This window comes from Acipenser ruthenus, chromosome 2 (genome assembly GCF_902713425.1).
Source record: "Acipenser ruthenus chromosome 2, fAciRut3.2 maternal haplotype, whole genome shotgun sequence".
Classification (NCBI taxonomy): Eukaryota; Metazoa; Chordata; class Actinopteri; order Acipenseriformes; family Acipenseridae; genus Acipenser; species Acipenser ruthenus.
In genome coordinates this window covers 78,305,352-78,317,259 of record NC_081190.1, presented here as the reverse complement: position 1 = coordinate 78,317,259, position 11,908 = coordinate 78,305,352, and the positions used below count along the sequence as shown (strand labels likewise).

At 36.7% G+C, this 11,908-nt stretch overlaps 1 long non-coding RNA gene across 2 annotated transcripts; it reads left to right on the top strand.

Moving 5' to 3' along the window:
• Positions 1-1,001: 1,001 nt before the first annotated feature.
• Positions 1,002-7,739, top strand: LOC117408852 (uncharacterized). 2 transcript variants are annotated; one of them, XR_009309032.1, is made up of 5 exons: positions 2,679-2,724; positions 3,444-3,540; positions 5,513-5,594; positions 6,273-6,374; positions 6,657-7,739. It is a non-coding gene; the product is annotated as an uncharacterized LOC117408852 (long non-coding RNA). The 2 variants fall into 2 exon arrangements; XR_009309031.1 differs by lacking the exons at positions 2,679-2,724; positions 3,444-3,540 and adding an exon at positions 1,002-1,331 and having other exon boundaries at positions 6,657-7,737.
• The last annotated feature ends 4,169 nt before the right edge of the window (positions 7,740-11,908 follow it).

The window sequence follows — 11,908 nt, the reverse complement described above, 5'->3', positions numbered from 1 at the left end:
CCTCCTTAAAACTCACCTCTTCAGACAGCACCTGTAGAACTCCTCTGTTTTTCCCCTTTAAATGTGCTTTACTTGCTCTTATCTGCCCCCTATTTTACTGCATTTAATCCTATACTTCAGAGTACTGTAATCTGCCAAGTGTTTAATCTGTAGTATTTTGTATTTAATCATATCCTGATGTAACTATCACTGACACTGTTATCTGTTGTATTATTGAATTGTATTTTGTCACACTTGTACTTGCTTGAACCAAAGTCATTGTATTTATCTTGCTCTTAATTGTATTATTACTTGTACTGTGATACTTGAAATGTATTTGCTTACTATTGTAAGTCGCCCTGGATAAGGGCGTCTGCTGAGAAATAAATAATAATAATAATAAAAGTATAGCAGGGATTCTGTCCTATCCCTGTGTGATTTATACACAATATACCTACATCATATCTACAATATATTTTGGGACACTTTGGGGACAGACAGATAGACACAGACAGACAGACAGACAGACAGACAGACAGACAGACAGACAAATAACTAGATAGATAGATAACATATAAATATAATAACAGAATAAAGAAATATTGCAGTTATTGAATTCCAGCCATCATTAATTCATGTATTAATAAGCACATCGTATATTTCAATAAAGTGAACACTAAAGTCGCGTACGCCATTACAAACTGTAATTTGCCTTTTAGTCATATGAATTGGTTGTGTATAAATATTACAAAATCCCGGCCGTGTACATGAATAATACATTCAACAATTATTATACGATAATAAAATAAAATATACGATATACAATCTAAAATGACCTTTATTCATATAAAATGATCGAGTCGCAATATAAAAGCAATATTAATCCTAAATAGACTCTAGTTAAGCAAAACGCTATCAGTATGGCTAATTATTAATCAAAAGCCCAAACATATTGCACCCCCTAAACCCCAGAGACACACAAAGAGAATCTTTCTTTCTTTCTCTCTCCTGCTGTTGGTCGGCCCCTCCTTTCTATGCACCCCCCTCCATTCGCATAGTGCAGCGCCAGCCCTTTTCTGAGTCACGGCGGTGTCTAACCAAACCCACCTTGCTGGCTGCTCTATTTTTTTACTCATCCACTCTGCCTCAGAAAACCCTGTCATGACTTATGAATGAATAGTACACCCCTGACACCTAATACCCCCATTGGATAATTTAGCCACCCAAGAAACATCACGTTCGTTTAACACGTCTTCCACTTGAGAGTGTTACTATTCACTCTCTGCAGCAGATTGTACTTTTCACGACAAACGCTGATTTTCACCTGGACACATCCTTTATGATCATCAAAGGTAGGAAAAACAAACAACAAAGTCAATGTCAGTGGCTGTGCGTTTCAGAAGTGAGCGCTTGTAAGGTAGCATCGTATTAAAACTGTTTTTGCATCATGTTCCTGGGGAAGCTACAGTTAAATCTGTAAGTTCCTATTACAAATAATTACGCTTGCCTGACGTTCAAAGCAAAAACTACCCTTTCTAAGTATTAGTGTTTTCCGCGTTTGTAACCCGTACGTTATGTATACCTCAGATAAAATGACTTGTTTAAACTGTTTTTAAGTCATTTTTATTTGTGTTTATTTTCTGTTTACTTTTTGGAGTCAGACTACCTGCTGTTTTATTGGTTTAAAATACCTTTGTTACGATGTTTTCCAACATAAATTAGAAGCCTACCATAGACTATATTTTAACGACGTATTCATTAAAAAGTATTGATATAGTAGTGCCTGGCGGCTATGGTTTAACTGTTTGTTGTATGTGAACAAAGTTGTGAGAAGTACTTTTCCGGTCACTTTCTGTTTAAGACCGGGGACCAAGTAACCAACATTTTTGTCACACTAGTGAAGCATGCGTTTGTGATGTATTTTCAAACTCGTGGTGCTGTCAGTACGTGTTTGCAGCCACCGGTGTATTTTTAAAATACCCTGTTCTCATCTAAAGCTTTTTGTTTCCTTGGTGTTCTGAGGTATCACTTTCACAGCCTTGTTGCTCAGCCCCACTAATTGTACGTTATGTGGCTTGTGTCAGAACAAACGGTTTGTGTAGACGGTATGGCGATTGGAATCGGAGCGGCCGTGCTGCTGCCGTTGCCTTTCATGCATAGATTTCAGTAATTATACGCACAGGAGAGAAGTTTGCCCCTAACTTCGACTGGCAGGCAGGTCTGCCTATTAGGCAGATAATAAAACACCTCTCTGCGAAAACCCGCCTCCTCAGTTACATCACAAAGGAAACACGCCTTCTAAGGGCAAAAGCTGCCTGTATCCACGCCCTCACATTCAAACTGAAAACTGCGCGCCAAGGTTTTGCAGCAGAACAGATTTGGAATGAAAAAGGTAGGATGTTTTATTCATCTTCTCAAAATACACTGTTTTTAGCAGAACGTATGCACACAAAGGCATTAAAATATGTTGAGTTACGCCTTAAATATGAATATGAATATCTTCTTCTGTTAAGTTGTATTATATGGAACGTTTCTGGATCTCATCACTTGAAGACTCTCTGCGCAAGGAGTCTGACGCACGTGTGCAGAGAACGATACATATTGTAAAACGAGATTCAAGAGAGGATTTTATGCAAAATCACTTGACATGTCTTAAGGAGAATGCAAATGGCACATTTGTAGCTATCAAAAAAAGATGGGAAAATCACTTTCATTGGCAATGTGAAAGGTCCAATAAACCAAAAGGTAAATCCTCAGGAGCACCTTCAATAACTCGTGCCAATAGATGTGGAGCGTACGTTTCTTTTACATTTGTGAGCAACAATTCTACACATGGGCGCAACTCAGTATGGTTTTGCATTTTATGCTGTGCTAGTGAAGAGCAACCAAGGCCGAGGAATACCTGTAGCATTTTTTATTGTGAGTGAGGAATCCAGTGACGACATCTTGTCACTGTCTGAAAAAAGTTCAGGAAGCTGTTGGAGAGTTTCAGCCAAGATATGTTTTAAAATTCATAGTTGAAGTTTATGTATGAAATGCAAAGGATAAACAGATTAAGATGAGTAACTTACATGGCAATGGTATTTCATGATTGCATAATTTACAGCTTATACTGTAGAATGTTTCGGGTGGTAATGTGTCGTTTGATATAAAAATTATTATGAACATAAAATGTGATATTTGAAACAACATAATGCCAATATAGGGTTTAATTTAAAACCGAGTTTAATCTGGTTTATATAGTTATCTTATTATGTAGAATTTTGTTTAAAAAAAAAAATTAAAAAAATTAGCAGCCCATCCAGTAAAACTACAAGTATGGCAGCAATCAACCACTCCTCCCATCTCACGCTACCCGATTTGGCAGCCTTGTAGCGGTACAATCAGCTTTGTATGCAGCTCTCTTAATTTACGAAGTGATAGACAGATTAAGTACTACTTCCTTTTTATATTTCCCTTTGCAGATGTGTCATGGTAGATAGGGACATGAAAGAAATCAATGCAGTACACACAGTGTTTCCTTATGCAAAGGTGTTGCTGTGCTGGTTCCATGTACTTCAGGTAAAAAACCAAAACCACTTTCGGTTAGGGGTCATTCCGGGTTGATTGCAGTGTAGCAATGACTTTGGTCCATACCAAGTGGACTAAAATGCAGTCTAGCAAATGCTGCAAATCAGACCCGATTGCACCGTACCAAAACCAAATAGTTAATCATGTGAATTGGTTCAGCTGATGTGAACATGCAGAACACGTTAGACCGCCCATGTGGACCAATATCAGATGCAATGCAGAAGATAAGTCACATCAAACTTTTAACAGTTTAAAAACCCTTCATTAGAATAAATGTCATCTAAAAGAGTTCCAAAATTTTTCCATAGAGGAAAAGATGTATTTAGTACACCTAATTAAAAACCATATTAACAAACCTTACAGCACCAGCAAAGAAAACGAGAATGTTGTATTACGTAAAATGGCATCGAAAAATATTGAACAGAATTTCAATGCTAACCTTTTGGGGCGGCCGCAAATTTTTCAGAATAGAGGTGTACAGTACTAACTGTAGTCCAAGTACATGGACTAAACCTCCTCATTCCATTAGTTCAGGGGTGGCCAACCCTGGTACTGGAGAGCCACAATCCTGCAGGTTTTATAGGTCTCTCTAAATCATCAAACACTAATCAACTGGCACCCATGGGAATTTTGACCAATTAAGACCAATTAATAATGTCAATTAAGTTATCAAGGGCTCGGTTAAAACAAAAACCAGAAGACCCTGTGGCTCTCAAGGACCAGGGTTAGCCAGTCCTGCACTAGTTAGATGAATCAAGTGGACTAACTGGTACAGTGCAATCGACCCTCAATGACTAATTACTTAAATATATCTACAGATAACCTACTGATTTCAATTGCACTTAGTATAAAAGTACTTGAGAGTGGGTATTTATATCCATAATGTAGAATTCACATACAAGGTCTTAAAGCCTTATATCAGGGGTAGGCGACCCTGGTCCTGGAGTGCCACAATCCTGCAGAGTTTGTAGGTATCTCTTAATCATCAATTATTAAATCCCTGGAACAAATGGTAATTCTGATAAATTAAGCTAATCATTGAGTCAATGAATTTATTAAGGGTCTTGGGGTAAACAAAAAACTGAAGTGTTTGTGGCAGTGGTTCCCAACCCTGGTCCTGGAGGACCACCTACCCTGCTGGTTTTTGTTCCAACGAGCTCTCAATTACTTAATTGAACCCTTAATTTAAGTAATAGTTTAAACTGGACTTTTTAAATCATGTAACTTATAAAAAGTTGGAGAATTCAAGTTCCTTATACAATTTTACACCTAACTTGGAACCCCAACTGTTTAAAAGAATTAAAAGGCTCTGATTAGGCAAATTATTAGTTTGATTAAGTAATTGCAAGCTCGGTTGGAACAATAACCAGCAGGTTAGGGGGTCCTCCAGGACCAGGGTTGGGAATCACTGGTTTGTGGCACTCCAGGACCAGGGGTGTCTACCCCTGCCTTATATATTCAGAAAAATATCTGCCTCCTCCCAGACCAGCTTTTGGCAAAATGACAGAATGCAAACTTGTGTGCATTATAAAATAAAACAAAAGATTTTATGGTAGAAATGTGGTATCTCCTAAGTCTGAAGGTTACAGGAAGGGAATTGAATGACAATCTGATTGATAAAAAATGAAAACATTGTTCCTTAATGTGATCCAACAAAAGTGAAACAAAGTAGCAGAGTCAGAAAACTGTTCATTCCAATTGCATTTTACATGTGTCTTCATACTTAGATTTGATTATACTTGATTTATTATAATGATCATTTTTGTTATGTAATTTACACAATCCATGATACATAGCAAATTCAAAACTAATTAAAAAACTAATATACAATAAGTTTTAAAAAATCATTGTACAATAGTTACAATTTTGAAAGCAAACAAAAAACAGACCATGTGCTATAGTACTTTCTAACACAGACTTAGACAGTGATAATTATCAACGTTTAGTTTTTTGTTTTTTAAAGGCGGTACACAGATGGATTGTCCGACGTGATGGAGGATGCAGTCAAAATCTGTCTGCAAAAAATGAAGTGATTAGGCAGTACAGTAAGTTTCTTTTTCTTTCTTTCTTCCACGTTAGCAAATGTCATAAGGTGCTGATCTTTATTGATGAGTTCAAAGTTTGTTTTTTAATTTCCTTCTCACCACAATAATGACATACTGTTGCTTATTCATGGATAATCCATTTACCATAATTATACTACCCATCTTTTTAATAGAATTTGTATATTGACAAACGTGTATTTTTTGAAAAAAAATTATTTGGTATGCATGTCTTTCTGTTAACATTTTTTATATTTATTTTCATTCATTTTAGGCTGCCGAGTTTGAAAAGATGTCAAAGGAAGTGATTGTCAAAACAGACAGAGAAACTGGCAGTTCAGTAATTTCACAGTATCTACAGTATCTTTGGCCAGGAGTTCTGAGAGGGTGGCGCACAATTGACCTGGCGCCTGCAGGTTCAGGGCGTTGGCATTTCTAGCTGCATCGACTCCTCCAAACGATGTGTTCGCTAGGGGGTGGGAGCTCTGGGCTTGTAGTGCGAAAAATAGCATATGGCTTTGACAGTGCTCGTATCGGAGGGCGCATGCTTTGTCTCATCCCTCCTGAGGAGGCGGGGAGTTGTTGTGGTCAGCCAAGTTGAATTGCTGATAAAGGGAAAAAATTGGTGATACTAAATAAAAAAAATAAAAAATTGCTTTTGCTTTTCTTTTTTTCCCATAGATTTTTTTTCAGCATGAAGTATCAGTTTCTTCATGGCTATGCAAACAGACGAGTTGATGAACTACTTCTACTACTTAATACCAAGGTGGTCACTTACTAGAGGTTTGTGTAACATTTCCAATACTAGCATTTTTATGTGGTCTAGTGTTGCAAATGAGTGTTGAATTTCAAAAAATAAATACATTATACTTTATATTTGTAATTTTCTAGAACATAAAGTTGTGGTGTACATTTATTTCAGTATCTGTACAAATAAGAAGATAGTGTACCACAGGTAAATGCATTTTTGTCATGTATATAATTTACACAACCCATAACTTTTTTTAGCATGTGAATAATAGAATAATGCTCTACTAATTGTATTCTGTCTTGTATATGGTGCAGGTATCTGGAAGGTCTTCATGGTGCTCAGAGGATTTCTGATTCCAAAACACAGGATACTGCAGAATCTGCATTACGTACGAAGAACAAAGGCCTTCAAAATAAATTTGTTTACAAATCAGGTGGCCATTGCACAGTGCCTTCAGAAGCAGATAAAGCAAAATGTTATGCTGTGGATTTAATTAGCATGAAATGTGAATGCGCCGTTTCTGAAAGGGGTAATTTGTGCAAGCATATTGAGTTTCCAAAAATGATGTGCAAAGAACAGGGGATTGATATTGATGGAATTCGAAAAGAATTAGCCAGTTCACTAACTGAACAGCATTGCTATGAGTGGGATGGAAAACATTTAATTGTACATTGTGCTGGTAGTTTTGGAGTAGTACATGTGCAAAACCAACAGTGTACCTGTCTTGCCAATAGTCTTGGAGAAATATGTGTCTGTCTAAGACTTTCTGAGATAATTGGTACACAGAACCCTAACCAAGAGGTAACGGACTGCTTTGTGAATACCACAGCAAATTGTCAATCACACAACTGTTGTGTGTAAAGAAGATGATTTCAGACTTAAAGGAGTGGTGTGACAGCAGTGATTATAAGGAATCTCCAGAGTTGAATGCTGTAGTAAAACGTGCACACCAACTAGCATTTGGACAGTATAGCATGGCCAGCAATAAAATAAAAATTATAAGGCTGCATGCTTACAGAAAATGCATTGAAAGAGCAAGAAGCCATGCTATAGACATGCATTCATATCAGCTCAAAGAACCCCTTAATCGAGCTTTATATACCCATAGACCTGATTCCAAATTCAAAGTCTGTTCCTTTAGAAAAAGAATAATTGGTAGCAGAGCAAAGAATCAGATACTAAAATCGAGCTGAACGTGTGCTGTTATGAGCCCACGCCTTTATTTTTGAATTACAGAATGCACACAAAACTGGACAAAGTATAGAGGTTAATTACAACTGTTAAGGACCTCAAAGGTCTCTTCAAGTAAGAGTGAAATAGCTATTTATATGTATAGTGGCAGCATGTTTTATATATACAAGAAAAAATGCTGTAAAGTAAGAATGCTTTCAAAAATAGACATGTTAATAGATTATATTTATCAATTAACAAAATGCAAAGTGAGTGAACAGAAGAAAAATCTACATCAAATCAATATTTGGTGTGACCACCCTTTGTCTTCAAAACAACATCAATTCTTCTAGGTACACTTGCACACAGTTTTTGAAGGAACTCGGCAGGTAGGTTGGCCCAAACATCTTGGAGAACTAACCACAGTTCTTCTGTGGATTTAGGCAGCCTCAGTTGCTTCTCTCTCTTCATGTAATCCCAGACAGACTCGATGATGTTGAGATCAGGGCTCTGTGGGGGCCATACCATCACTTCCAGGACTCCTTGTTCTTCTTTACGCTGAAGATAGTTCTTAATGACTTTCGCTGTATGTTTGGGGTCGTCATGCTGCAGAATAAATTTGGGGCCAATCAGATGCCTCCCTGATGATATTGCATGATGGATAAGTATCTGCCTGTACTTTTCAGCATTGAGGAGACCTTTAATTCTGACCAAATCCCCAACTCCATTTGCAGAAATGCAGCCCCAAACTTGCAAGGAACCTCCACCATGCTTCACTGTTGCCTGCAGACACTCATTCGTGTACCACTCTCCAGCCCTTCGGCGAACAAACTGCCTTCTGCTACAGCCAAATATTTCAAATTTTGACTCATCAGTCCAGAGCACCTGCTGCCATTTTTCTACACCCCATGGTGTACGACTTTTGACAGTAAACTGTCTTCAGCAACCTCACCTTGTTAGCTGAGTTTGGCTGTTCCTCACCCAGTTTTATTCCTCCTACACAGCTGTTTCTGTTTCAGTTAATGATTGTGTTTCAACCTACATATTGAATTGATAATCATTAGCACCTGTTTGATATAATTGTTTAATCATACACCTGACTATATGCCTACAAAATCCCTGTCTTTGTGCAAGTGTACCTAGAAAAATTGATGCTGTTTTGAAGGCAAAGGGTGGTCACACCAAATATGGATTTGATTTAGATTTTTCTTCTGTTCACTCACTTTGCATTTAGTTAATTGATAAATATAATCTATTAACATGTCTATTTTTGAAAGCATTCTTACTTTACAGCATTTTTTCACACCTGCCTAAAACTTTTGCACAGTACTATATATATATATATATATATATATATATATATATATATATATATATATATATATATATATATATATATATATAAATAATGAATAATACAATTAGTACTGCAATACTCAATAAACCAGGCATGTGGTTTTATGTAAGCTGCTTTTAGCCTCAGACACTGATTTTACCCAATATTTAATGAGGATTGTTTTTAGCTCCTAACATTTTATCTTGTAATGGTATGTAAATAAAAACAAAAAAATATTGAGATGCCCAGCAGAAAAAATCACCCTGAGAAAATCTGCAAGTCTATTTAGAAGTTTTAAAGTGTACCTTTACACTTTAAAAATAATAATTTGTGGCTCACAAGTGGCATAGCGGGTAAAGGCAGAGTGCAAATCCTGCCTTCTATATTTAATATGATATAATTGTGCTTCCACAAAATGAGTGCCATGCATAAAAAACTGGAGAGGTAAAATATATAGTTTAATTAAGTCTTCTGTTGACTTTATTTTTACAATTTCACACATTTGATTGCAATCATATCTTTCTCTGGTTGACCCCTCTTTCTAACTTTATTGTTTTGTACATAGGAAATATTTTGGTCTGATTTTACTTTTTCTATATTTCATATTCATCGTGTATTTTTTGTTACAGATTTGATGTAATTTAACATTTTGGTTACAGTACACCTGCGTTTTTCATCACTAGTGTAAAACAGTAAAGAAACATACTTAAATTCATGAAGCTTTCCAATGGCAACATCTTTGGTTGTGATCGAGCCCTCCAAAACTGCGATCCTGTCAAAAGGAATCATCCTTACTGCCAACTTGCCGATGCCCACACCTAAATCGCAGGCTTCTCCTGAAGACAGAAAAGTGTTACTATTATTGTAACAATCAACTTTTAACGTACAATAAGACTGACATTACATTTTCTATATTCACAAATAATGGATTTATTTAATGATAAATATATTGTTTACTGATTGCATGTTACATTTGACTTAAGCTGGTGCCTGAATGCAAGACAACTTAGAATGGAAACATATAATTAGATTGTTAGGTTTTAAAAACAAGGCTACCCACACTACACTGTTAAGATAAGGTATTTTGAAGCTGTTGAATGCAGTGGTCTGTATATTGTACCATGTGTTATACTACTAATTGATATGTTTTAGTGTGTTGACATTGCACTGGACATTTACTAATGTACCCTCAGTCAGTTTGGAACACAGGGAAGTTACAGTGGTTGTTGGGCCAGGACTAATGCCAACTGTCTCTTCAATCTTCTTTTTAAGCTCACTCTTTTTATTTTTATCTACCCTTAGATATGCAACCAGGGAATTGGCTGACACATTCTCAGGTGGACCTATCCTTTTCCTGATCTCCTCTGCTGTCACACTGTATCTTTGGGGGAAAGGTATAAGAATAATAAGATACAAAATATGGCCAACATTGCAAAATTGATACACAAATGTAAATTTAATGAAACCATAAAAAAGGTATTTACTTAATTCAGAATTAATTTAATTCTGCATTAAGCCTTTGGAATGAACTTAATGGAGTCTTTCCATCCACCCCCGTTCAACCGGAGGCGCATGCAATTTATATATATATATATATATATATATATATATATATATATATATATATATATATATATATATATATATATGCATGCCCCGGTAGCTAAATGCTTAGTTACGGCTCTGGTACCTAAATGCGTAGTTACGGCTCTGGGCAAAACCAAAGCCCATGGCCATTATACAATATTTTTCTGTATGCATTCTTTTCTGTTGAGCACTACTGACACCGTTGAAACGTTGAGTCTTAGGTCGCCTGCCGATACATTAGTCCAATCAATGCGTCTGAACCTGGGGTGTAATCCCAAGGTTACTGCTCACTGTTAACAGGTTTGAAGACGGTAATTCACGTTTTAAGTAATATAGTGTCCCCTTCAGACATGTTAAAGGAGAGATTCGGAAATAACATTCAAAACTATGCGCGAGTAAATACCATCCTAACTCCTAACATCCAAAAAAAAAAGAAAAAAAGAAAAAAAAGAACATTTCATTTCCCTGTAGCTGCGATATGGAGTCTTGCATGACCCTGTAGCTGCGATATGGAGTCTTTCCATCCACCCCCGTTTGCTTCAACCGGAGGCGCATGCAATTTATATATATATATATATATATATATATATATATATATATATATATATATATATATATATATATATATTTGCATGCCCCGGTAGCTAAATGCTTAGTTACGGCTCTGGTACCTAAATGCGTAGTTACGGCTCTGGGCAAAACCAAAGCCCATGGCCATTATACAATATTTTTCTGTATGCATTCTTTTCTGTTGAGCACTACTGACACCGTTGAAACGTTGAGTCTTAGGTCGCCTGCCGATACATTAGTCCAATCAATGCGTCTGAACCTGGGGTGTAATCCCAAGGTTACTGCTCACTGTTAACAGGTTTGAAGACGGTAATTCACGTTTTAAGTAATACAGTGTCCCCTTCAGACATGTTAAAGGAGAGATTCGGAAATTACATTCAAAACTATGCGTGAGTAAATACCATCCTAACTCCTAATATCCCCAAAAAAAGAAAAAAAAAATAACATTTTATGCCCCGGTAGCTGCGATATGGAGTCTTGCATGCCACTGTAGCTGGGATATGGAGTCTTTCCATCCACCTTTGCTTCAACGGTGAGTCTTAGGTCGCCTGCGGATACATTAGTCCAATCAATGCGTCTGAACCTGGGGTGTAATCCCAAGGTAACTGCTCACTGTTAACAGGTTTGAAGACGTTAGCTCACGTTTTAAGTAATACAGTGTCCCCTTCAGACATGTTAAAGGTATATATACAGACGTGCTCAAATCTGTTTGCACCCTTACAGCTCTTTGAAATAATGCTTCATTCTTCCTGAAAAGTGATGAAATTAAATGCTATTTTATCATGTATACTTGCATGCCTTTGGTATGTCATAGAAGCAAAGAAGTTGTGAAAAGAGATGAATTATTGCCTATTCTACAAAGATATTCTAAAATGGCCTGGACACATTTGTTGGTACCCCTTA